The following is a 24,859-nucleotide window of genomic DNA, read 5'->3' as shown; positions in this document are numbered from 1 at the left end:
TTATCAAGCTTTTTAGTGCGCTTAGAGCATGCTGATATAACATGAGTAGAATCACCACAATAGAAACACAACCCATTTTTCCGTCTAAAATTCTGCCGCTCGCTTCGGGACAGAATTCTATCACACTGCATACTCTCTGGCGACTTCTCAGTGGACACCGCCAGATGGTGCACTGGTTTGCGCTCCCGCAAACGCCTATCGATCTGAATAGCCATTGTCATGGACTCATTCAGACCCGCAGGCACAGGGAACCCCACCATAACATCCTTAATGGCATCAGAGAGACCCTCTCTGAAAGTCGCCGCCAGGGCGCACTCATTCCACTGAGTAAGCACAGACCATTTACGGAATCTTTGGCAGTAAATTTCCGCTTCATCTTGCCCCTGAGATAGGGACATCAAAGTTTTTTCTGCCTGAAGCTCCAAATGAGGTTCGTCATAAAGCAACCCCAAGGCCAGAAAAAACGCATCCACATTGAGCAACGCAGGATCCCCTGGTGTCAATGAGAAAGCCCAGTCTTGAGGGTCGCCCCGGAGCAAGGAAATCACAATCCTGACCTGCTGTGCAGGATCTCCGGCAGAGCGAAATTTCAGGGACAAAAATAATTTGCAATTATTTCGAAAATTCTGAAACCCAGATCTATTCCCCGAGAAAAATTCCGGCAAAGGAATTCTCGGCTCAGATACAGGTGCATGACAAACAAAGTCTTGCAAATTTTGTACCTTCGTGGCGAGATTATTCAAACCTGCAGTTACACTCTGAAGATCCATTACAAACAGGTGGACACAGAGCCATTCAAAGATTAGAAGGAGAAAAAAAAAAAAAAAAAATCTCAGCAGACTTCTTATTTCTCTCCTTTCTCAGCCAAGGCTTTTAACCCTTTAGTGGGCCGGTCAAACTGTCATGTTCTCAATGACAAGAGAACATAGCATCAGCATATATAGGAACTAGCTCTTGGAAGATGGGAACTGAGCTGACCATGAACTAAACCTAACACACAACTAGCAGTGGCCGGGTAGCATGCCTACGTTGATTCTAGATGCCCAGCACCAGCCGGAGGACTAAATAATGCTAGCAGAGGAAAATATTAATCCTAGCTCACCTCTAGAGAAATACCCCGAAAGGAGACAGAGGCCCCCCACATGTATTGGCGGTGAATTAAGATGAAATAACAAACGTAGTATGAAAATAGGTTTAGCAAATTTGAGGTCCACTTACTACATAGCAGAAGACAGAAAGGACACTTTCATGGTCAGCTGAAAACCCTATCAAAATACCATCCAGAAATTACTTTAAAACTCTGGCATTAACTCATAACACCAGAGTGGCAATTCCTGTTCACAAGAGCTTTCCAGACACAGTAACGAAACTACAGCTGTGAACTGGAACAAAAATGCAAAAACAAACATGGACAAAAGTCCAACTTATCTAGTAGTTGTCTAGGAGCAGGAACAAGCACAGAGAGGCTTCTGATAACATTGTTGACCGGCAAGCAACTAACAGAGCAGCAAGGTTATATAGCGACTCCCACATCTTGATGGGAACAGGTGAACAGAGAAGATGAAGACACAGTTCAATTCCACCAGTAGCCATCGGGGGAGCCCAGAATCCAAATTCACAACAGGGAATCTCCTGATCTCTCCCTGCCTTCCAGGCAGCCTCTATCTTTCCTGTTAGCTCTATCTCTCTTCTTCCAGCAATCACGGCCTTATTTCTAGACAATCTCTGCCTCGTCCATATTTCCTGTGTCACCAGCTCTCTGCCATCCCCTTGCCTGGTTCCAATAGGGAAAGGTGCCAGGAGCACCATCTCAGCTACTCCTGCCCCAGTCGTAGACCCTGGATTCTTCTTGCGATGGTCCTTGCTAAGCTAGTGCCCGTCGGCATGATCCTCAGCCTGGGGCCCCATCCTGCCATAGCAGCTCTATCCCCATGGCCAACCGACTGTCTGCTCTCACTACTGCATGCACCTTGCCCTAGTCAAAGCTGCCCGGGCTCTGCTCTCTAATCAGGAAGTGTCCTAACTATATCCCTATGCTCTGCCCTGTTTTAACTCCTCCCTACTGACAACCCCTATGCTAACTGTACCTAACCAACATTCCTAATCTATTGTACTCCCTATCTCTATGATGCCCCCACTATTCTAATCCCCCTATGGTCCTATACTACCTAAGATTCTGTTCTCACCCTAGTTCTATACGGAACACATATTAAAGACATCCACATTACAGTACATGGTACATAACAAATACATTTACATTAATGATCCATGACGTGCCGCACGTCATCATGTGAACAGCATTCAGGGGAGAGGAGGCATGTGAGAGTCCCCACCACCTCGTTACACCAGGACCAGGTGTTTGACAGTTCAGTAAGAGAGACCACGAGTCAAAAATAACTTTTCATTCAACGATAACTTGGGAGGGATTATATACAGGAGATAGCTAGAACACATTTTGATGGACATTTATTTTATATTATGGAGAATTTTTCCACATACAGTATCAATTCTTTAAACTTTCCTCTCTTATCCTCTATCTTCAGCGTTCCTTTACACTTCACCATTACCCAGCTCAATACTACAGTCCAGTTATCATCTCTGTCTCTGACACTCTGGAACTCCCGCCTGGGGTAATTTCTTCATCTTACGTACTCTGTCCTTTCTAGGCCTGTTACCTCTGTGAGTTGTAAACTCTGAGTCACTGGCGGACACAGACAGAAAAGGGACCCTGTGAAAGCGCAATATATAGGGGCCCTTTGCAGCCAATGCAAAATTGGACCTGCTTTGGAGGTAGACATGTGCCCCCTTACCTCTTGGGTCCTGGAGCGCCTGCAAAAGTTGCAGCATTGCTATGTCCTCCCCTGCTCTGGGCCTTACTGCTTTGTGTCTTGACCCAGGACCAGTTTCCGATTGATCACTCTGTACTTTCGGTCACTTTTCTCTTGTTCTCTAGGATCTCGCTATCCCCTGTCTCTGTCTCCTTTCTCGTTAGGGACACCCACGTTATACGACACTGCTCACATTAGACCTTAGGTCTTTTCTCAATGCACACTGGGTCCTGTCTAACATTTTGACAGTGGGTGATGTATGGGTAACATATTGTATCACTCATGCTTGTGTTACATACGTTGGCACGTCACATAGATTACATACATTCTTTTATCACTGGTAATGGTTACAGGTCTACAGTACAAGGAGTTAATAGATCTGCTGTTTACTTCTACCTTCCACCTGTGTAACATGCATGGAAAATTGTCTGTTTAGAAACCATTGTATATATGTTTTTCATCAATGGTCTATCACGCTATGTCAATTAAACACATGTTTTATACATACAGATGCCTTCATGCACTGTGTAATAGGCTGCAGGAATGCGCCTTTGGTGTAGTCCCATAGAATAATGAAAAACAGTTTATGTTAAAAAAGAAAGTCAGAGACATAGAGAACAACTAAGCATTATTAGGAAGGCCAGGCACCACAATACAACTATGGTCTCCAGCAACAAGTTTTTCAAGCTGAACACTCTTCTGGAAATGTTAATCTTTAGGGTATTTGCACACTGTGGCCTTGATTCATTAAAACTAATGTCTTGTAAACCAATCTTAAAGAAGGGGGTGAAGGAATAAGATGCACTAATTCATTAAGAAGTAACACTACTTTATGCGTTAGCGTCCATTCATTCTGTATGGGGCTGCCAGAAAAAGACAAGTGCAGTACTCAGCAGCTCTATAGGGAATGAAGGGAGCAGCTTTTAATCATGCGCACTGCTACGTCACTCCATTCTGACCGGCGGTTCTACCAAGTAGAGCGTGACAACTCCATAGAAATATATGAAGCTGCCACGCTCAAGTCAGGAGAGCCTCCAGTCAGTCCGTGCATTGCGTTCCAATTTATACGGCCCCTAATGGGGATAAAACTTCCCCAACCTTCCTATCGGAGCTGATCCCAGAGTTCTGACCCCCAGGAGAAACAAGCTATTACCTATTCCCTGGATAGCTGATAAGTAACTTGTTCTCGCCGTACAACCCTATTAATTTAAATAACTGATTTAAATTTAGTTTTTATAAATTTGCTTTTTATTGTCAGAAAACTTCAATACAATAAACGAATATGTATGGAAGGTAGCATACATAAAACACAGGCTGAATTATTACAGGTCATAAATTCAGTTTTGGCATTAGCACTGTGGGCATAGGACTCTTTAGAACTGTATGTTCAGCTGAGCCTGTAAGTTATGGCATTGTCGTAATGATCCATATCCAGACAACATATGAAGAGATGGGAATAATGACACTAGAGGGAGGACTGTTGTAGGGAGTTTTATGTCCTATAAGTTGGACGCAATATGTACTTTGAGAAGAAGTGAAAGCAGCAAACGTATTTTCAGAGCTCATGGACATCATGGTGAGTTTATGATGTGACAACAGAATTGGAGAGGGGTTGATTGGTGAGCTAGAGGTCTGGGCATTATTGGGCAGGTTGCCTATGCTGGAGTGCCAAGAAGACCACATTTTTTCAAAAGTAGAGTGCCTTCTTTCCTCCCAGCCAAAAGCTCCTCCATCTTAAAGATTAGATCTACCATGTCTGGTCACGCTTTGCTTGAGTTAATGCCCGATCCTTTGCAAAAACCTATGAAAAAAACATTAAAATGGCACGCCATCCAATAGAGTTGTCAAACAAAATAGATAGAGATTTTTAAATGAAAAAGAATGAGTTAAAAGTTGTTTTATTGCTTAATCTGTATTTCATTTTAGGCTGTGGTAAGGTTTATATCCCATCTGAGTTTAGGGAAAATGTTTTTTTTTTCTATCACAATCTTCATACAAAATAGTACATCATTTTCTAACTTTTATGTGCATGTGGCAAATGACAGGTTTGAGGAACCACACAGTTATTTAGAATAGTTTGGAGGCCACCCATCTACAACTGCTCAAAACGAAGAAAAGAAAGTATTTCATAATTCCGAATATATATTTCTAATATACTGTAAGTTTAGAGCAATGATTTAAGCCAAAATGTTATTTTACAGATACATATATGGAAAGTTTTGCTACATTTCATTTCTCTGTATGATGTAAATTCAATAAAAAAAACTGTTTTGCTTTTTTTATTGCATGAATATTTCTTTTAGGAAAGTGAAATGAATTGTGGGACCTTATAAACTGTAGATGAAAGGAGGATAGAATGATGTAGAAGTAAGGAAGACACACATAGCGTTACACACCTTTCCCCGGTATCCCGGGCACTGCTTCCTTCTACTGGATCCTCTGCTGTACCCCACGTATGGTTTGGTAAGTTGCCCGGCATGGTTCAAAGACATCATCTCCCTATAACTAGTTAAGACCCCTTATGACGCACAACTGTGTCTTGAGATTGAGACTCTAAACTACTTTGTTTGGTGTGCTCCACTTTCTATGCATACTGTGCTTTACTTCCTTTCATCCTTGCTGGGTTCCACTTCACCCGTCCTGCTGCTTATGAGACCCCTAAGTGTGCCGAGTCCTTGCTTCCCACATACCTTCTTACTTGCTGCATCAACAGCCAAGGTCCGTGTTCCCACACAAACTATATAAGATCAACCTCACCTGGTGAGCCTAACACATAGCTGCTTTCTAGTGTTTTATTTCATCCCACAGCTGGATTCACAGCTACACTGTTCATAACTTCTGTATAATGTCCTACATACTGCTGCTGCTGTTTTTGAACATGTGTTACAGAGAGGAGAGCAGGAAGCCATCGTGTCTCTATGCACTGTGTATGGAAAACATCATAGCAACTCATCATCTCCACTCACTAGCTCAGAAACAACTCTCAGTAGGAGTCTATAGATTGAAAACTGGTGAAAACATGTAGGATAAAAGTCATATAATGACAATTTATTCTGAAAAGTCACCTGAAATTATACATTAAAGTGTACCCCAGTTATACATAAAAATTATTATAGTGAAGCATGCACTATTACTGTTCTGATTTTTAATTTTGCCCTCGATTGCAGCATGGACTGTCCATGGTTTGTGCTCTGTTAGATTTCCATCACTGGGGCAAATAGTCTGTAATGTAAATAACTGCAATAACAAATCTAGGACATAACACAGACCACGGATGATCTGTGCTACTATTGAGAGCAAAATCATTTAACAAAGCCATTTAGAAAATTGGATTTTGTATTGGCTCCACCACTATCATCACCTTTTTGTATAATTAGAGGTATAATTTTAAAAATATGCAGTTTTTTCATAATAGTGTGCTTTTTGAAGACCCTCCTGTTTGCTCCATAACAAACACAAAGGGGCTTATGAATGAAGAATTACCTTCTTAAGCTTCTTTCAGATGTCTGATTTTTGACTAACGCCACAAAATGACATCAGTGTTATCAGTGTTTTGGTTCCTGAGTTTCATCACTGTTTTTGCATCAGATTTTCAGCAAACAATTTCACATATGGATAAAAAAAAAAAAAAAAATTTCAAATTCAGTGGATTATAGAGCCAATCCTAGTGCCAGTGTAGGATTCATATACTATATACCACTGAATTCCCTGCCTTATAAGTTGTTGTTTGAACATCCCCCCTATTAAAGGACTTAGGAGGTGTTTTTTTTCTTGTTTTTTATCTCCTAGTGATTTTTGAATAATTACTCTTAATTGAAATAATTAAAAGTTACATTTTAAGGGTTTTTTTGTTTCTCTCTGGCATACTTTCTAAACATATACCCACTAAACATTGCCTGTCTTTTGATTTTTGTATGGACACACGGTCTGTAAGAAAACATGGACACGTGAAAAGCTCCATAGATTAGAATGGATATGTGCATATGAAAACCATGAATAGAACACATGCATGTGTAGGGGACAGGGACCTGGTGAGCTGTGCAGACGGGTGGAACCATTGTTGCCGGGAGTCGGGGTTCCGGGGGACGGATTTGAGGGGCGCATGGGAAGCCAGGCTCATGTGACAGGAGGCAGAGTGACGCAGGGAGAGAAGAGGATAAAAAGAAAAACGCGCGAAAGCAGGGACAGAGAAGCGCGGGAAAACTCTGAGGAGAGGAAACTGCAGCGCAGTTGTCGTGTGTATGCAGGCCGCAGTGAGACTTGCTAGAAGCAGGGGGAAAACGTGCAACAGACACTGCGGGCAATTACCAGAGCCCCCAAAAAGAGGCGCATTCGTCGTCAGCGACCCCCCAGGCAGAGGGGTAGTGCTGATCAGCTCGGGGACAGTATTACCGCGCTCCCCAGGAGCATCTTGCCACAGAGTGCTCCGGATCCTCCTGGGTTTTTCTTAGCTGTGACTGATACTGATAATTCTGCTAATTCTCCTCAAAAAGACTCCTCTCTGGACGTGGAAACGGTTATCCCGGATCAACGTCCGCCTGCGGGAGGTAACGCAGCACCGCAAAAGACATTCTGGACTCGAATCTACACCTGGGTTCGACGTCGGAGGACACCGCCTTCCCTCACCACTAGGACTACGTCGCTGACGGAGCCTCACCACCGGGACTACATCGCTGAGACAGCACTGATAAGTGAGCGTTCTTCGGGTATAGTTCAGGCCTCCTATATAGTAGTTAGGATTTACTGTGATATTGTATACTTGTACTCAAGTTCCCTGCGTGGAAAACTGTTGTTATATTTTTGGGTTGGGAGTTAAAAGAAAAGTTAAAAACGCTGTTTGCTTTCTGGCTCCCATTTGTCCCTGCATCCTTCTTTACCTGCGGTCTCTACACATGAAACACGGATGTATGAATGAGGCCTTAGAAAGATGGTGGAAGAAACACCACCAATGATGTGCCACTGTTCCAGATGGCACACATAACATTTGTTCTTCTGACTAATTCCTTATAAATATACCCTTACAGTCTTTACCCTTCAAATTAGGCTCTGTTTATTTCAAAACATGACTGTAAATTTCCATGTTAAAGTTATATGAAAGTAAAGAAACTAAAAAAATAATGATAATTTTGGCATGGATCTCTGTCCGCAGTTTTGTACAGTTTTGTAAGCATTCTCTGTTTATTATATGGAGAGTCATGTGGAGTTTTCATATTGTTGATTCTGGATTCTCAAACAAACCCAGGTTTGGATAACTAGAACAGCCTTGTTTTCCATGACCTCCTTGTCTTTCAAGTTTGCTTACTTTACATGGACTGAATACTTTGGATGATTGTCGCTTTGCATTGGCTTTAACCTCTGTGTTTAATTTATGGATGGAACCAATGGTTTCTGCATGTTTTGCTCTGTGCCTCTAGGTCCTATTATGTAACGGAGCACATGAGCATGTTGGGTTGAAGGATGGCTTATCATGTTTGGTGTTTTTGACCTGATGAACCCATAGAATGCTAACACAGGCAGAATAAGACTGCAAAACCAAGCAGCAGCTCTATATATTAATTTCCTGTTAAAACCACTAAACGGAGCATGTAACGTTTTACAGCTTTACACCAAGTCAAGATAACAAGACATTAAAAGTAATTTTCTTACATATTCTTTTACGTATACAATAAAAATCTTTCTAAGTTTTGTGCATCTAAATTTGGAGTGCCAAATTTATCTTTTTAGACATTTAGGAGTGGTATCCTATTCGTGCACCCTTTATAGCGGAGTGCCGCACAGCCTTATTTGTGCAGCCTTATGTATATGTACTTTTACATGTATTATACAGTCATGGCCGAAAGTGTTGGCACCCTTGAAATTGTACAAGAAAATTAAGTATTTCTACCAAGAAAATGATTACAATTACACATATTTTGTTACCCACATGTTAATTTCCTTTGTGTGAATTGTAACAGCACAAAAAAACAGAGAAAAAAAGGCAAATTTTACAGAAAACCCCAAAAATGGGCCACACGAAATTGTTGTCACCTTTCCAAAATTGTGTTTCAAGCATGGGACACTCATTCAAACTCACCTGTGGACAATATGAAAAACACCCCTGAAACCAGATAAAAAGGGGAGAAGTTGACTCAATCTTTGCATGTGTACCTGTGTGGCACACTAAGCATGGAGAACAGGAAGAGGAGAAGAGAACTGTCTGAGGACTTGAGAATGAAAATGGTTGAAAAATGTCAACAATCTCAAAGTTACAAGTCCATCTCGAGTGATCTTGATGTTTCTTTGTCCACTGCGCACAATATAATCAAGAAGTTCCATGGCACTGTAGCTAATCTCCCTGTACGTGGATGGCAGAGAAAAAATTATGAAAGGTTGCAATGCAGGATAGGCGGGATGGTAGATACGCAGCCTCAATCATGTTCCAAAAAATTCAAGCTGTTCTGCAGGTTAAGGTGCATCAGTGTCAGCTTGAACTATGCGTCAACATTTGAATGAAATGAAGCGCTATGGCAGGAGACCCAGAAGGACCCCATTGCTGACACAGAGATATAAAAAAGCTAGACTGCAGTTTTTCCAAAATGTATATGAGGAAGCCAAAGCCCTTCTAGGAAGTGACTTGTGGACAGATAAGATCAAGATAGAGCTTTTAGGAAAAGAACATCATTCTACTGTTTACCAAAAATGTAAAGAGGCCTACAAAGAAAAGAACACAGTACCTACAGTCAGATATGATGGAGGTCGAAACATGTTTTGGGGTTATTTTGCTGACTCTGACACTGGGTGCCTTGACTGTGCACAAGGCATCATGAAATCTGAAGATTACTAAAGGATTTTTGGTCGCAATGTAGTGCCCAGTGTCAGAAAGCTGAGTTTGTGTTATAGGTCATGAGTCTTCCAGCAGGACAATGATTCCAAATATATTCCAAGAAGCACCTAGAAATGGATGGAAACAAAGCACTGGAGAGTTCTAAAGTGGCTAGCAATGAGTCTGAATCTAAATCCCATTGAATACCTGTGGACAGATCTTAAAATTGCTGTTGGGAGAAAGCACATTTCAAATATGAGAGACCTGAAACAGTTTGCAAAAGAAGAGTGGTCCAAAATTCCAAATGAGAGGTGTAAGAATCTTGTTGATGGTTATAGGACGCGATTGATTGCAGTTATTTATTCCAAAGAAAAAAACGGGGTTTAGGTCGGCAGGTCTTACACTTCTTATCTCTCCGCCAGAGTGTTCTATCTGCTGATGCTTTACTAGGACCTTGAGGACCCGCTGCAGGGGGTGTATTTATCCCCGTGGGACTGTATGCAAAGTGTCCCTGATCATATCAACAATATCATCCAGGCAGTATTATATCACATTCATGCCAAGAGTTACTGCAGGATCACGTCACCCATCTCAATGTTTATGATAACTAATCCCTGGGAAGGCATTTTAACTCGACTCACATGGATGGTCAAGTTCTTATAGCCCACCTGCATCACATGCATCTAATGACATCAACACCCTATATAAGGTGTGCGTAATTATTAGGCAACTTCCTTCCCTTTGGCAAAATGGGTCAGAAGAGGGATTTGATGGGCTCTGAAAAGTCCAAAATTTGTGAGATGTCTTGCAGAGGGATGCAGCAGTGTTGAAATTGCCAAACATTTGAAGCACCGAACAATCAAGCGTTTCATGGCAAATAGCCAACAGGGTTTCAAGAAGCGTGTTGGGCAAAAAAGGCGCAAAATAACTGCCCATAAATTGAGGAAAATCAAGCGTGAAGCTGCCAAGATGCCATTTGCCACCAGTTTTGCCATATTTCAGAGCTGCAACGTTACTGGAGTATCAAAAAGCCCAAGGTGTGCGATACTCAGTGACATGGCCAAGGTAAGGAAGGCTGAAAAACGACCACCTTTGAACAAGAAACATAAGATAAAACGTCAAGACTGGGCCAAGAAATATCTTAAGTCTGACTTTTCAAAGGTTTCATGGACTGATGAAATGAGAGTGACTCTTGATGCGCCTGATGGATGGTCCAGAGGCTGGATCAGTGAGGGGCAGAGAGCTCCACTCCGACTCAGACGCCAGCAAGGTGAAGGTGGGGTACTGGTATGGTCTGGTATCAAAGATGAACTTGTGGGACCTTTTCGGGTTGAGGATGGAGTGAAGCTCAACTCCCAAACCTACTGCCAGTTTCTGGAAGACAACTTCTTCAAGCAGTGGTACAGGAAGAAGTTGGTATCGTTCAAGAAAAACATGATTTTCATGCAGGACAATGCTCCATCACATGCCTCCAACTACTCCACAGCGTGGCTGGCCAGTAAAGGTCCCAAAGAAGAAAAAATAATGACATGGCCCCCTTGTTCACCTGATCTGAACCCCATAGAGAACCTGTGGTCCCTCATAAAATGTGAGATCTACAGGGAGGGAAAACAGTACACTTTTCAGAACAGTGTCTGGGAGGCTGTGGTGGCTGCTGCACGCAATGTTGATCGTAAACAGGTCAAGCAACTGACAGAATCTATGAATGGAAGGCTGTTGAGTGTCATGATAAAGAAAGGTGGCTATATTGGTCACTATTTTTGGGGGGTTTTGTTTTTGCATGTCAGAAATGTTTATTTCTAAATTTTGTGCAGTTATATTAGTTTACCTGGTGAAAATAAACAAGTGAGATGAGATTATATTTGGTTTTTATTAAGTTGCCTAATAATTCTGCACAGTAATAGTTACCTGCACAAACAGATATCCTCCTAAGATAGCCAAATAAAAAAAAACACCACTCCAACTTCCAAAAATATTAAGCTTTGATATTTATGAGTCTTTTGGGTTGATTGAGAATATAGTTGTTGATCAATAATAAAAAATAATCCTCTAAAATACAACTTGCCTAATAATTCTGCACGCACTGTACTTGCACCTGGCCTTACTCTTGGGAACTGGTCTGCTGCTCCAGGACCTTCCCATTTAAAGAACACCTTCTCTCAATGTGACTGGCTTTGTCACACAATCTGCAGACAGGTTGGCTAGAAGGATCAAACTTGTCGATGGCCCTTTGGGCCTACTTTCTGTGGGATGGTGGCAGGTGCTTTTGTCGATACCAAAAGGTAAAAAACAACAGGTCTTCTGGGCTGGAAGCAAGCTGGAGAGTCTGTACCACTTGGCAAGGCACAGCAACACTTGCTTTGTACTGCTGAGTGAAAGGTGGAAAAAAATGATGACGATCAGGATCAGGAAAGTGCAAACAATCATTGTCCCACATGTGCTCCCTCCCTCTCTGCAGCCAGTTTTAAATATGTTTTTTGTAATATAGACATTGGATCCACTATCTCTTCTGCTATAAATGGACTGTTGCATTCCCGTGTGGTCTGCAGGCTCGTAAAAAAAAATGCATCCGCATACATCCTCATTAGTGATGAGCGAGTGTACTCGTTGCTCGGGTTTTCCCAAGCATGCTCGGGTGGTCTCCGAGTATTTGTTAGTGTTCGGAGATTTAGTCATCATCGCAGCAGCGGAATGATTTACAGCATGCTCGGGAAAACCCAAGCAACGAGTAAACTCGTTCATCACTAATCCTCATACATCCACATGTCCAATCCAATTTTAAAGATAGGTGTGCAGGACGCATGCAGAAGTAGGCGGACCTAAATGGAAGAAGTGCAGAAGTGGGCGGAGCTTCACGGAGGAAGTACGCAGCCGTCCGCAAAGCCCAGGTACGTAAGTGTGAACACAGGGTAATGCAATCTCATAAAAAATATTTGCACAAAGTACATATATGATGAGAGCTGGTGGATGACATAAAGGATGAGCCCAACAGAAAAATATATAAATGCACATCTGTATAGCATAGCCTACATTAGCTGTACTCAAGGGCTATCCCAATATATCACAATGAGGAATATAAGAAGTCACGGAAGATGCCATATGAATACATCATTTGCTAGTAAAGTATCACATCTCCCCCTCACACGTATTCCCTCCTACATTGCATATGGCCTTAATGGAATAACAACCAAGACTGTCTAAAGTGCCGCAAATTGTGCTTACACATGTGGGATCTCTGCTGGACGCATCCACCATGAGCCCTGATGCGCGTTTCATGTTATGAGCTTCCTCGGGGGGCCGTCCTGTTGTTGCAGTTTCTCACTAGCCTCTGTGTCACAATTCTGAAGCCGGTCTTTAGGTAAATGGCACAACAGGCTGCGATTCTGTTCATGATGCCAATTTTTGTTGTCCTTTTTGTCTTCTATGCTGGGCCCATAACCTGTTGCATAGTTTGGTTGCAGAGGAAACTTGTGAGAGTAGATTACGTGGGGTAATTCAACTTTTATCTACACAGAACATGAAGTACATGCATCAGCTTCTTAATACAGCATAACAGGAAGTCTGAAAGACCTTTTACTAGAGAGAAAGTGAAACCAAAGTACAACAAATATATGCATTACATTCACCTAAGCATATAACAGCAACAACATCGCCATCTACTGTCAGAAAAGTGTAAACTCCAGCACACAAATAAGTCTACATCTGTTGCATATCTGCCAACAATTCTCTCTCTGGGTCAAACTTCCCCGAGCGGGGGCATAATGGCTGCCAACGGTCACAGTGGTCTTGCCGGCTGGTGGGCCGTCCTTAGCAGAATAAAAGGGGAAAGTTGTGTAAGGAATGCAGGATCAGCCGGTCTCAATAAGCAATTTCCAGACCTCAGGTGCAACAGGAAAACAAAACTCGCTTTTACTGGAGCGTAGTGGTGTCGTGACATCACCGCATGAACACAGCAGGAAAAAGCCGAAGACTGCCGAGTGCAGTGAATACTGCCGGAAGGTAATTAGCGGCCCCGGAAGCAGATGCGGTAGGAAGACAGTGGGACAGGAGGGACGTGTTGCTGGACAGGTAAGTATAATATTTATAATGTTTATTATTAATTTTATGTTTTCTTTTACAGGCCCTGGACCCGAACTGGACCCGAACTGTAATACGGGTTTCCCATGGAAACCCGTGTTGGAGACCTTGTGACCAAACACTGTGTTTGGTATGGTCCCAAACTTTACAGTTTGGATTCTCCCATCCCTAGTCAGGAGTCTTTCAGTATGATTAAAGCAGAATCAGCGTGTAAGAAGTTGGATGACACGAGCTACCTAAATACTCAGGTGTCATGCAGCTGCTTGAGTAGGCTTATTTGTCCAGGCTTGGTATAGTAATTCAATGTGCAGAAGAACAGAGGGAGACAGCGGCAGCAGGAGAGATATGGGGAGACTATCACTGGAGCAATGAGAGATGAGTAAAAAAATGGAAATGCTTTAGATTAATGTAGACTTTTGCTGAATGCGCTGAGCCAATCACAGGCCTTCACGCTGCTGTACCTTCTTCCCTCTCACAGCATGTGTCTCAGATAAACACTAAGGCCTCATTTAGATGTCAATTTTTTGACGTACCAGTAAACAGTTTCACCTGTGTCATCTGATTTTCATCAGAGTTTGGTCAGAGTTTCATCATTTTTTTTTTCACTGATGAGAAAAAAGAAAAGTTTCTCCACTGTGATGGTGTGATATGCTACGTGGGTATCATTTTTCTGTATATTTCTATTTTACTTGTTTTCATGGTGTTTTCTTGTAAGATGAGTTGTTTGCTAATTGATGAATAGCTGTTGCTGCCATCTGATATCAGCCTCCACAGTATTGTTTGCTAATATGCTAATGACATATTGACCTAGCTTGTTGAAACAATGAGCCCCTAGGACCTTCCCCCTCCTGACCTCTGAATGAGGAGATGGACTTGTAAATATCAGGGAGGTGAGTCACAGGTCAGTCCTGTGTGGAATGATGAGGTGTTCACAGCATCTCAGAGAGAAAGAAGAGTATATGGACTATGCTATCCTCTGTCTGCTGGATTGTTGGACTTTTATCCTGTTACTGAACTGCATTCGTGTTCTGGACTATTTTATCCTTTGTGTGATGGATCGTCTATGGACCTTTCATATTTTTGCCTAAATAAAGGTGTTGGGATTGTTCACTCTTCGCTGGCTCTGTTGATTGTGTGGTACCGGAGATGGACCCTGTGACAACTGGTGGCAGTGGTGGGATCAACAGAGCGTAACCTAATGGAGAACCACCCACAGAGTGAGTACAGAAATTGGACTGTATCCAGTTTACAGGCAAGAGCCAGAGACCTGGGCCTGAATTACCAGGGACTGATGAAAGAGGCCTTAATTGACCTACTGGTGGGTGCCAGCCCGGCCACCTCCTCCCATATATCTGAAGGATGAGCACTGGAGACAAGGACCCCCACCTCAAAAAGCCAGTGGGTGGTGTGGTACGAAGAAGAGATGGCGGTTCTGGGCCCAGGCGTCTCTCAGGATTACAAGGTGGAGGCTGCCTGCCGGGCACAGCGGAGACAAGAAGCAATGGAGCTTGAAAGAGGGAGTAATGCAATGTGGAATGTAAACCCAACGATCCGGGAGCCTGTACGGATCACCCAAACAGAGTTTAAGCCATTTGATGAGGCTTCCGGAGATGTGGAGGGGTTCTTTAAGGACTTTGAGCAGCAGTGTGCTGTGGTGGAGGTGCCCCACTCTGGCTGGATGCATTTATTAGTGGGACTCCTGATCGGTAGCCTGGCGGAGGCTTACCGAACCATTGACTCACAGCGGAATTGGGATTATAACATTGTAAAGCAGACTATCCTGGATTACCATGCTATACTCCAGACTCATATAGGGCCAAGTTCCGAAACCTCCCATGCACTACGGAGGGATCGTTTAGGATGTATGCACATAAGATTTCCCAGGCATGTCGGAGATGGCTGGAAGCAGAAAACGCCTTTACTGTGGAAGATGTTATACAGTTGTTCCTTATAGAACAATTTCTTGCCAAGTGCCCCGCAGAGGTGCGGGAATGGTTCCGGGAGTGCATGCCATGCACCGTGGATAGAGCTGCAGCCCTGGCCGATGAAGTCCTTACTATCCGACCGCAATGGAGGAGGCTTCTGGACAATGAACCACGGCCTGCTCCTGCCCCCCGTCCCCCTCCGATTATATCTGCCCTTCCACTTAGTCGCAAGCCGATGACAATCACGCCTCACAATCCTGGGCCCCAATAGTTCCGACCACGACCTTGGGGTATCACAGAGAGGAGATGTTATGGGTGTGGGCAAACTGGACATTTGCAGTCTGGCTGTCCCTCCAGGATTCGGAGGGACCCACGCAGCCCCACCTCGTCCAGTACATCTTGTGCACTCCATCCCGCCTGAGGAAGAGCTACCACCACCCCCACCAGAGTGGACCACCGACCACGGCGCCATAGATACCCCTCCTGGAGTGTACGGTCTCCGGCCTTTGTCCATCAGAAATACAGAACAACAGCATTGCCACCTACAGGATGTCTTAATTGATGGATACAAAGTGTCGGGATATAGAGACACAGGGGCGTTCCTGACTATCGCTGACCTCCGTCTGGTTCAACCAGAGGCAATTCACCAGGGCCCGGGAATTCCCATTGTCCTGGCTGGGGGTGTCCGAAAATATATACAGTGAAGCGTTGGTGCGTTTGGATTATGGTTTTGGAGAAAAACTGTGTTGGATTGGCGTTAAGGGAGGACTTCCTGCAGATATCCTCCTTGGAAAAGACATTGGGGAGTTACAAAGCATTTTGTGGGAGCAGAAGGTCCGTGGGCCTCTCACTATTCTGAAAGAACAATTGGAAGGAGATATCGCAGACACCGGAACACCCATCATTCCCTACGTTCTAGAGTTGAGAGACTGTCTCGCCCAGCTAGCTACCTTGGCTAATGAACATCAGCGAACAGCCCAGTCCAGTCAAAAAGCCTGGTATGACCATAAAGCCAGGACCCGGGAATTTATGGACAAGTGCTCATGATTATTGCAACCCCTGCCACTATACAAGGATCTATAAACTATTGAGCAATGTGGACTAAAGTGAGCAGGCCAGAGGTCTGTGTAGACCTCATTGCATGCTCACTTATTCTGAGGGGGGAGAGGTTGTGATGATGTGATATGCTATGTGGGTATCATTTTTCTGTATATTTCTATTTTACTTCTTTTCATGGTGTTCTCTTGTAGGATGAGTTGTTTGCTAATTTATGAATGGCTGTTTCTGCCATCTGATATCAGCCCCCACAGTATTGTTTGCTAATATGCTAATGACATATTGACTTAGCTCGTTGAAACAATGAGCCCCTGCGACCTTCCCCCTCCTGACCTCTGAATGAGGCAGACTATGCTATCCTCTGTCTGCTGGATTGTTGGACTTTTATCCTGTTACTGAACTGCATTCGTGTTCTGGACTATTTTATCCTTTGTGTGATGGATCGTCTATGGACCTTTCATATTTTTGCCTAAATAAAGGTCTTGGGATTGTTCACTCTTCGCTGGCTCTGTTGATTGTGTGGTACCGGAGAAGGACCCTGTGACATCCACCTTCTCCTATCTATCAGTTAGTGAAAAACAGACAGCACAGGGATGGCATTCGAATGCAGTCAGATTATTTCATTGACCTTCAGATTTGCATTCCAAATTTTGATCCAACACTTGGACTGTCATAGGTATGAGTGCTATCCATATAAAACGGATGGCACTCGTACGGGAAAAACTTATGTGTGAATGAGCCCTAAGGGAGAACAACTTCAGCTGTATCCCCTCCCTCCCCTATTTATTACTACTATTTAGGCTAGGATCATATGAGCATATACATTCTCACACTCTGATGGAACTCTTAGCAGACTGTGATCATAGTGTGCTCCTATTCTGTCAGATGAGGAGAAGATGGAGAATTTTTTTCTCCATTTTCTCTATTCTATCAGTCCATGGAAATTAGACTGAACTTGCATGTCATCCGAGTGGAGTCTAATGTTTTCCACAGACTCATTTACTTGCGTGGAGATCCGATTGTTTCAATTTTTGCCCCTGATTGGCTCTATCCAAGGAAAAAATTGGACATGTGAATGGCCCCATAAAATAATATTGGCCCGAGTGTGATCCAATCGAAAATACAGTCGTCTGCATGAGCCCTTAGATCAGTCTTTCTCCACTTCAGTCCTCAAGACCCACCAACAGGTCATGTTTTCAGGATTTCCTTAGTATTGCACAGGTGATAATTTCATTACCTACTCAAGCATTAATTCCATCACCTATGCAGTAGTAAGGAAATCCTGAAAACATGACCTGTTGGGGGGTCTTGAGGACTAGAGTTGAGAAACACTTCCTAAGGCCGGGATCACACATACGCGAGATACGGCCGAGTCTCGCAGGTGAAATCCCTCCTCTGGCGCCGGCACTCCAGAGCGGAGCGTGCAGCCGCACAGCAACACATGGAGCTGCACGCTCCGCTCCCAAGTGCCGGCACCAGAGGAGGGATTTCACCTGTGAGACTCGGCCGTATCACGCGTATGTGTGATCCTGGCCTTAGATGGATTTAAAAGGAGTTTGCTGAAAGTCTGAGACATTCACAAGTTCTACTTTTTTTTTAGAAAATCAGCATGCAGAATAGCGCAGGTCCAGAATATACTGGTTTGATAGAGCATAGTAATATCATCACCAAAAGGGTTATGGTTATACTTTAGTATTATTTATTTCAATCATTACGTGCTCAACTTCGGCCTGAGTGGCCAAGCCTTTTATTCAGAAAAAATAAAGGCTCCGAGGTTACCCAGAAATAATATTGTGGTAAGTCAGGTATACAAAGTATAGAAATATATTTCCTCTGCTCTCATTCCCAGACTAATAGATTCAAGGGGGGTCTTTCAGCCACACCTTAATAGCAGCACATTGCTCAGTGTGTGGTTTGCCTTATAAGACTTTGCCATTGTAAGAATATCTGAAATTGACAAGCTATAAAAACATCCATTTCCTGCACAGAGTGAATGTTTGAAATCTGCCCTGCAGGTGCTTCTATGCTATGCAAACATTCCGGATTCAGCTTTTTCAGCAAACATATCAAAAATGCAATATTTATTGGTATTGCACAGAAAGAGCATACTCTAGTTAAAATCTTATCAAGGGAAATTTCTTTAGAGAAGAAGTAACAAGTCCAAGTTCAAGTCCAGTGGGTTGCTAGGGTCAGCAAGTGTCTACTATTTGATGCAGTGGGATGCCATACTAGAAACCTGAGTGGACTCCACTGTCCCACCCAGAGCTCAAGATCTGGCATAGAGGCTGCCGGGCATATCGTGTCCTTTAGCGTATAGGGGAAGATGGACTGGGACTCATCAAGATGGAAGGTGTAGTATTGGCATCCCTGCATGCTCCCCTCACCAGCAGGGACACCAATTGATTCTCCGTTCCGGTCCTCGTCCCATGCACCTTCATCCTCCTGTTGCTTCCTGGGGTCTGCGCACTCCAGGCAGATCCCCAGGCACTGTGCATAGGGTGCACTTGTAGCGCCCCCACCGCCGCAGGGCCGAGGGGTACCCGGTACCGGGCCTCTGAAGTCTCTGCTCTGGGGTTGTCACGGCGGCTAGGCCCCGGTCCGTGACCCTGCCGTGGGGCGCACAGGGAATAATACGTGTGGAGGATGTAGATGGGGGGTGAGGCTGTAGTGGTGCGGTGCAGTAAATAACGAGGACACCAGGTTGCAGTCTCTTTACCTCTTTACTGAAGATCTCTGGGTCCGCAGTCCGGAATACGGTTCACCAGGCTGCGCAAGTCCGGCCGGTCCAATGGCACCTCCAGAGTCCTCCTCACAGGTGGAAATCGGTGCCTTCCTTCTAGCGCTATGTGTTGTGGTCCTTCCCTGCTGTGCTTACGGAAAGTCCCCCACAACTGTTGTGTCTGTTTCTTAAGTTCCCTCACAACTCGATTAAATGATGTTCTTCTAATCCTCCGTCCCTCCCTGATGTTCTGGTTGGGACGGCACCCGTTTGACGGGTAGGCTCGGAGCTCTTCCGGGACCCTAGAGTCGCCCCTCTCCACAAGTTGCCCCCCAAGACTGCATAGGTGATTTGAGTTAGACAGCCCGCCTTAGACTGACTGTCCTGCCGCTGTTTAGAGTATTGCTTGAAGCTGAATGTTATGATACTCCCTCGGCGTTCCGGCCACCGGTAGTGCGCCTCAGTAGGGTGTTGCTCCGGTCTTACAGCACGACCCCTACTGGTATTTCTCCTTTCGCTTGATCTTGTTTCTCACTCAGCACAATCTATCTCGCTTCTAGTCCTTCCTTGGGCACCGCCGCTATCCTGAGCAGGCACGGTCCCGTTACGTTCGTTCAAGTTGCCAAGCCTCTGTCAGGATCCCACCCCTGACAGAGACCCTACTGTATCTTCCCCCACAACACCCTCTGCCACAAGGTGTTGCCTGGTTCCAACCCAGTCAGCTTTCTGATCTAACTTCCTGCCTGACCCCCAGTTTACCCACTATGGTGGGGAGTGGCCTAGTGAATAGAACCCTTAGCTCCCCCCGGAGGCCCGACTGTGAAATGTATTGGTGTCTGTGATACCTGATCAGATGAACTCCTTCAGTGCCATCAGACGCACCATAGCTCCCCATAGTGGCGGAGCCACAGTACTGCAACGACCAGGACTCTGGGGCGCTGCACTCCCCCCTGGTTAAACACAGTACTCCGGGACTGGGAAGAAAACAACAATACAAGTTAGCAAAAAGACATACAGTTTCGTTGAGTGTAATAACAATAAGTATACTTGAACAGGCTTCCCTTTATGGGAGGTGAGGACACTTGAACGTTACAAACATGGTTAACTTTATAAATTACAGGCTATAAATAACTCCTGTTACCCAACCGGGTATTCTACTAAGTGCAAAATTGTTGGACAATAATTTAACATTGCCTTTAAGGACTTACACTCTAAATCCACTAAAGACCTTCCTATAATCACATTATAAGGTAATTTAACTTTCTCATTCTCCTTCTTTAAATCTGCAGGACCGCCTGTCCTATCGGCACCAGACCTACTGCCTCTCCTTTCAGTTACAGGACCGCCCCGTTCAGCCAGGGCCTACTGCCTTTTCAACTACTATACACAGTATAGAACATAACATTATTTTCGGGTTAAGAGCACTGAGCCATCTCTACATGACTCCTATAAGGACTCAGGGTTTACCTTCTATCCTAACTATCTATCAGCATTATTAAAACATTTTCTTTTGAACATTAAGCCTTCTCATTATCTTTCCCTCTATCATGCATGCTGGACACCGCATCTATCCCTACGGGCCCACTGCATCCTTCTTCTATCTTTCACCTTTTTCTTCTCAGAGAACATCATCAGTATTTCTTCACAATTAACTAATTAAATACATATAACTCTCTCATATAAACATTATCATCACGTTCTTTGGTCAAGACATTATTGCTTCCGGTCTTAAAGCAATATCACGGTTTAAGCGCAACAAATGAACATCCCCTTTAAGAGGGGACCAAGTCTCTGTGAGGTAGCACGCCTTCTCAAGCTACCAGTCCATACTCAGCAAAGGTTCCAGTGGGGTATCTTCACAAAGAGTCCTTCTTTAAGTAAAACCAGTAGGGAGCGCCTTTAATAAGGTGCAAACTATATACAAGAAGTTCGGATCATGCACTGTTCATGATTTCAGCAGTTCTGGAAACTTTGTGCAAAACTTTTGAAAGATCAAACAAAAACAAAGCAATAAGGATCCCCGAGTCCGCAAAAGGATCCCCTTAAGGGTTAACCCTGGACGGGTTCAGTAGCAAAAATCAGGAAACAACAAACCAACAGTTAAAAACTATGTACATCTTTAAAGCATTATGCTTACTCGTTCTTCGGGGAGGAAGGTGGTTTCCTCCCGGGCCTCACCAGACCAACGGGTCGTCCTGCTGGTTCAAGGATCGGGTCCCACCCCAACAACGACAGGATCCCTCGCCGGGATGTTCTTTTTACCGAGGACCCGGCACGCCCCCACGGTGCATGGTGGGTCCGAGTCCCTCGCTGCTCCCCAGGATCAGGTTCTGTTGTCTTATCGGCGGGAGGTTTATCTTCGGGAGTTGCAGCGGCGGCCTGAAGCGCGACGCACTGCTGGACGCCCCGCGCCATCCAGCCCGCTTCGCCGGTTGCTCTCCTCCACCTGGTGTAAGTGACGGCATCGCCCGGCTCCAGGTCACGATCAAACCTTCCACTGCAAGGTTCCACCTCCTCTTGGTCCACGTGGACTTGTAGTGGCTCCCCGATCTCCTGGATAACCCCGCGTCCATATCGGGGGTTGAAGGAGACCACTACACCCCAGTGGGACAAGGGGGGCTCCGCAACAGTGAGTAAGTCTACCTGGGGTACCGGTTGTGGTCGGGCTCGCCATGCAGCCATCATGCGCCGCAGGTGTTCGGCCTCAGGCGTGAGCTTCAAGCCTGATGTCGGCGGCGCACTTTCAGCCGCGACCGGGTTGAGAGGATCAGGGGACATTGGAGACAAGCAGACCTCCGTGGGCTGGCCCAGCCGAGCAGTCACACGGGCATCGGCCTCCAGGTGGGCAGCGATCCGCCGGGCCTCGGCTTCGGCCATACACTCTTCCGACGGCGGCCGGGGGGGTCGGCCCATCGTTGGCTCCGTAAGGGTCAGCTCCCGCAGTGGCGGTGTATCCTGAGCCACACCGGGCTGTCCAGCCTCTCTCCGAGTTCGACCATCCCCAAGCGGTGCTTCTGGTGTCGCCATCTTTATCTCCTCTCCAATGTCTTCTTCCCGCGGTCTCTTTCGTGGGCGGCCCCGTCTCCATGGTCTCCACCCTCCAAACAGGATCAGGAGGCGGACCTCAGCTGTTGACGGACACGTCCTCAAGACACAGAAATATTTAGACTGGGCGGCCATTGCTGTTCGCGCTCTCCAGCTTGCCTACGCCCACTTCACGCCCCTCTTCTCTTCCCGCGCTCTCCTCAGCGCTGTAATGGCGGCGGATTTTGGCGGCAAATGGCACAGCACACAGTCTCTCAATAAAATACAGTCCAAGCACGTCAAGTCACAGTTCCAAGGCACACATGACCTGATTCTTCAGGCTTAAGTAGATCCTGTTCGTGACGCCAAGTTGTAGCGCCCCCACCGCCGCAGGGCCGAGGGGTACCCGGTACCGGGCCTCTGAAGTCTCTGCTCTGGGTTTGTCACGGCGGCTAGGCCCTGGTCCGTGACCCTGCCGTGGGGCGCACAGGGAATAATAGGTGTGGAGGATGTAGATGGGGGGTGAGGCTGTAGTGGTGCGGTGCAGTAAATAATGAGGACACCAGGTTGCAGTCTCTTTACCTCTTTACTGAAGATCTCTGGGTCCGCAGTCCGGAATACGGTTCACCAGGCTGCGCAAGTCCGGCCGGTCCAATGGCACCTCCAGAGTCCTCCTCACAGGTGGAAATCGGTGCCTTCCTTCTAGCGCTATGTGTTGTGGTCCTTCCCTGCTGTGCTTACGGAAAGTCCCCCACAACTGTTGTGTCTGTTTCTTAAGTTCCCTCACAACTCGATTAAATTATGTTTTTCTAATCCTCCGTCCCTCCCTGATGTTCTGGTTGGGACGGCACCCGTTTGACGGGTAGGCTCGGAGCTCTTCCGGGACCCTAGAGTCGCCCCTCTCCACAAGTTGCCCCCCAAGACTGCATAGGTGATTTGAGTTAGACAGCCCGCCTTAGACTGACTGTCCTGCCGCTGTTTAGAGTATTGCTTGAAGCTGAATGTTATGATACTCCCTCGGCGTTCCGGCCACCGGTAGTGCGCCTCAGTAGGGTGTTGCTCCGGTCTTACAGCACGACCCCTACTGGTATTTCTCCTTTCGCTTGATCTCGTTTCTCACTCAGCACAATCTATCTCGCTTCTAGTCCTTCCTTGGGCACCGCCGCTATCCTGAGCAGGCACGGTCCCGTTACGTTCGTTCAAGTTGCCAAGCCTCTGTCAGGATCCCACCCCTGACAGAGACCCTACTGTATCTTCCCCCACAACACCCTCTGCCACAAGGTGTTGCCTGGTTCCAACCCAGTCAGCTTTCTGATCTAACTTCCTGCCTGACCCCCAGTTTACCCACTATGGTGGGGAGTGGCCTAGTGAATAGAACCCTTAGCTCCCCCCGGAGGCCCGACTGTGAAATGTATTGGTGTCTGTGATACCTGATCAGATGAACTCCTTCAGTGCCATCAGACGCACCATAGCTCCCCATAGTGGCGGAGCCACAGTACTGCAACGACCAGGACTCTGGGGCGCTGCACACTCACACACCCCTGTCTCTTAAAGAGAGAGTGCGCACCATCCAAAAGTGTCCCCAGCCAATGACTGGTAGACACTTATTATTTAAGGCACCTCCACCTGTCGGGAGGTACATGGGCAATGTGTTAACTCACTTAGTCTGCACGTTTGCTAATTCTCAAGTCCCCTGTCTGTTAGTACCTGCTAGTTCCCGCTAGTACCTGTCAGTACCTACCAGTACTCGCCAGTTCCCACTAGTACCTGCCAGAATCTACCAGTTCCCACTTGTTCCTGTTCATTCTTGCTTGTACCTTTCAGCCTCTGCCTGCCTGTATATCAGCCATTCCTGCCTGCACCGACCATATCCATTTGTATACCAGCCATACCTGCCTGCACCTGCCGTATCAGTCTGTATACCAGCCGCACCTCCTGTACCAGTCATGCCAGTTTGTATACCAGCTGTATTTGCCTTTACCTGTCGTGTCAGTCTGTATACCAGTTGTACTTGTCTACAACTGCCTTGTATTACACTATCCATGCTGTGCCTGCCTATACTTGTCAAAGTACATCCATTCCTGGCTGTTCCAACAACCTGCCTCTTTGGGTGTCAGCTGTCGTGTGTCTGAAGTCTGTTCAGGAGTAGCACCTGGGCTTTATCTGAAGCCAAATCTAACTACACCTTCAGGGACTCTAGCAAAGAGTTAGATGTTCATCTAGTAATACCCCTACTGGCTTTCCTTGGTCCTCAGCAAAGTTGATCAACCACTATACATGTTACAAAAGGTAATGGTTCCCAGTTGCACTCCCAGATGAGAAAGGGAGATCCCTGGGGCTAACAGAGCCAGTGGGCGAAGGGATGCTCAAGGAGAAATGAATGGTAGGGCTGAAGATGTGCTGTGCTGACAAAATGAGGAATTTGAAG

General features: G+C 45.6%; 1 long non-coding RNA gene across 1 annotated transcript in view; it reads right to left on the bottom strand.

Moving 5' to 3' along the window:
* Positions 1-12,851: 12,851 nt before the first annotated feature.
* The window catches only part of LOC143809392 (uncharacterized), a 344,523-nt gene continuing 332,515 nt past the window's right edge, over positions 12,852-24,859 (bottom strand). Inside the window, exon 4 of the long non-coding RNA XR_013222262.1 lies at positions 12,852-13,069. This is a non-coding gene — a long non-coding RNA (uncharacterized LOC143809392). The remainder of the gene's footprint in view (positions 13,070-24,859) is intronic.

The sequence above is a fragment of the Ranitomeya variabilis genome, chromosome 2 (assembly GCF_051348905.1).
Source record: "Ranitomeya variabilis isolate aRanVar5 chromosome 2, aRanVar5.hap1, whole genome shotgun sequence".
Taxonomy (NCBI): domain Eukaryota; kingdom Metazoa; phylum Chordata; class Amphibia; order Anura; family Dendrobatidae; genus Ranitomeya; species Ranitomeya variabilis.
Note: the sequence above shows the minus strand (reverse complement) of the source record. Positions and strands in the feature narration are given on the sequence as shown.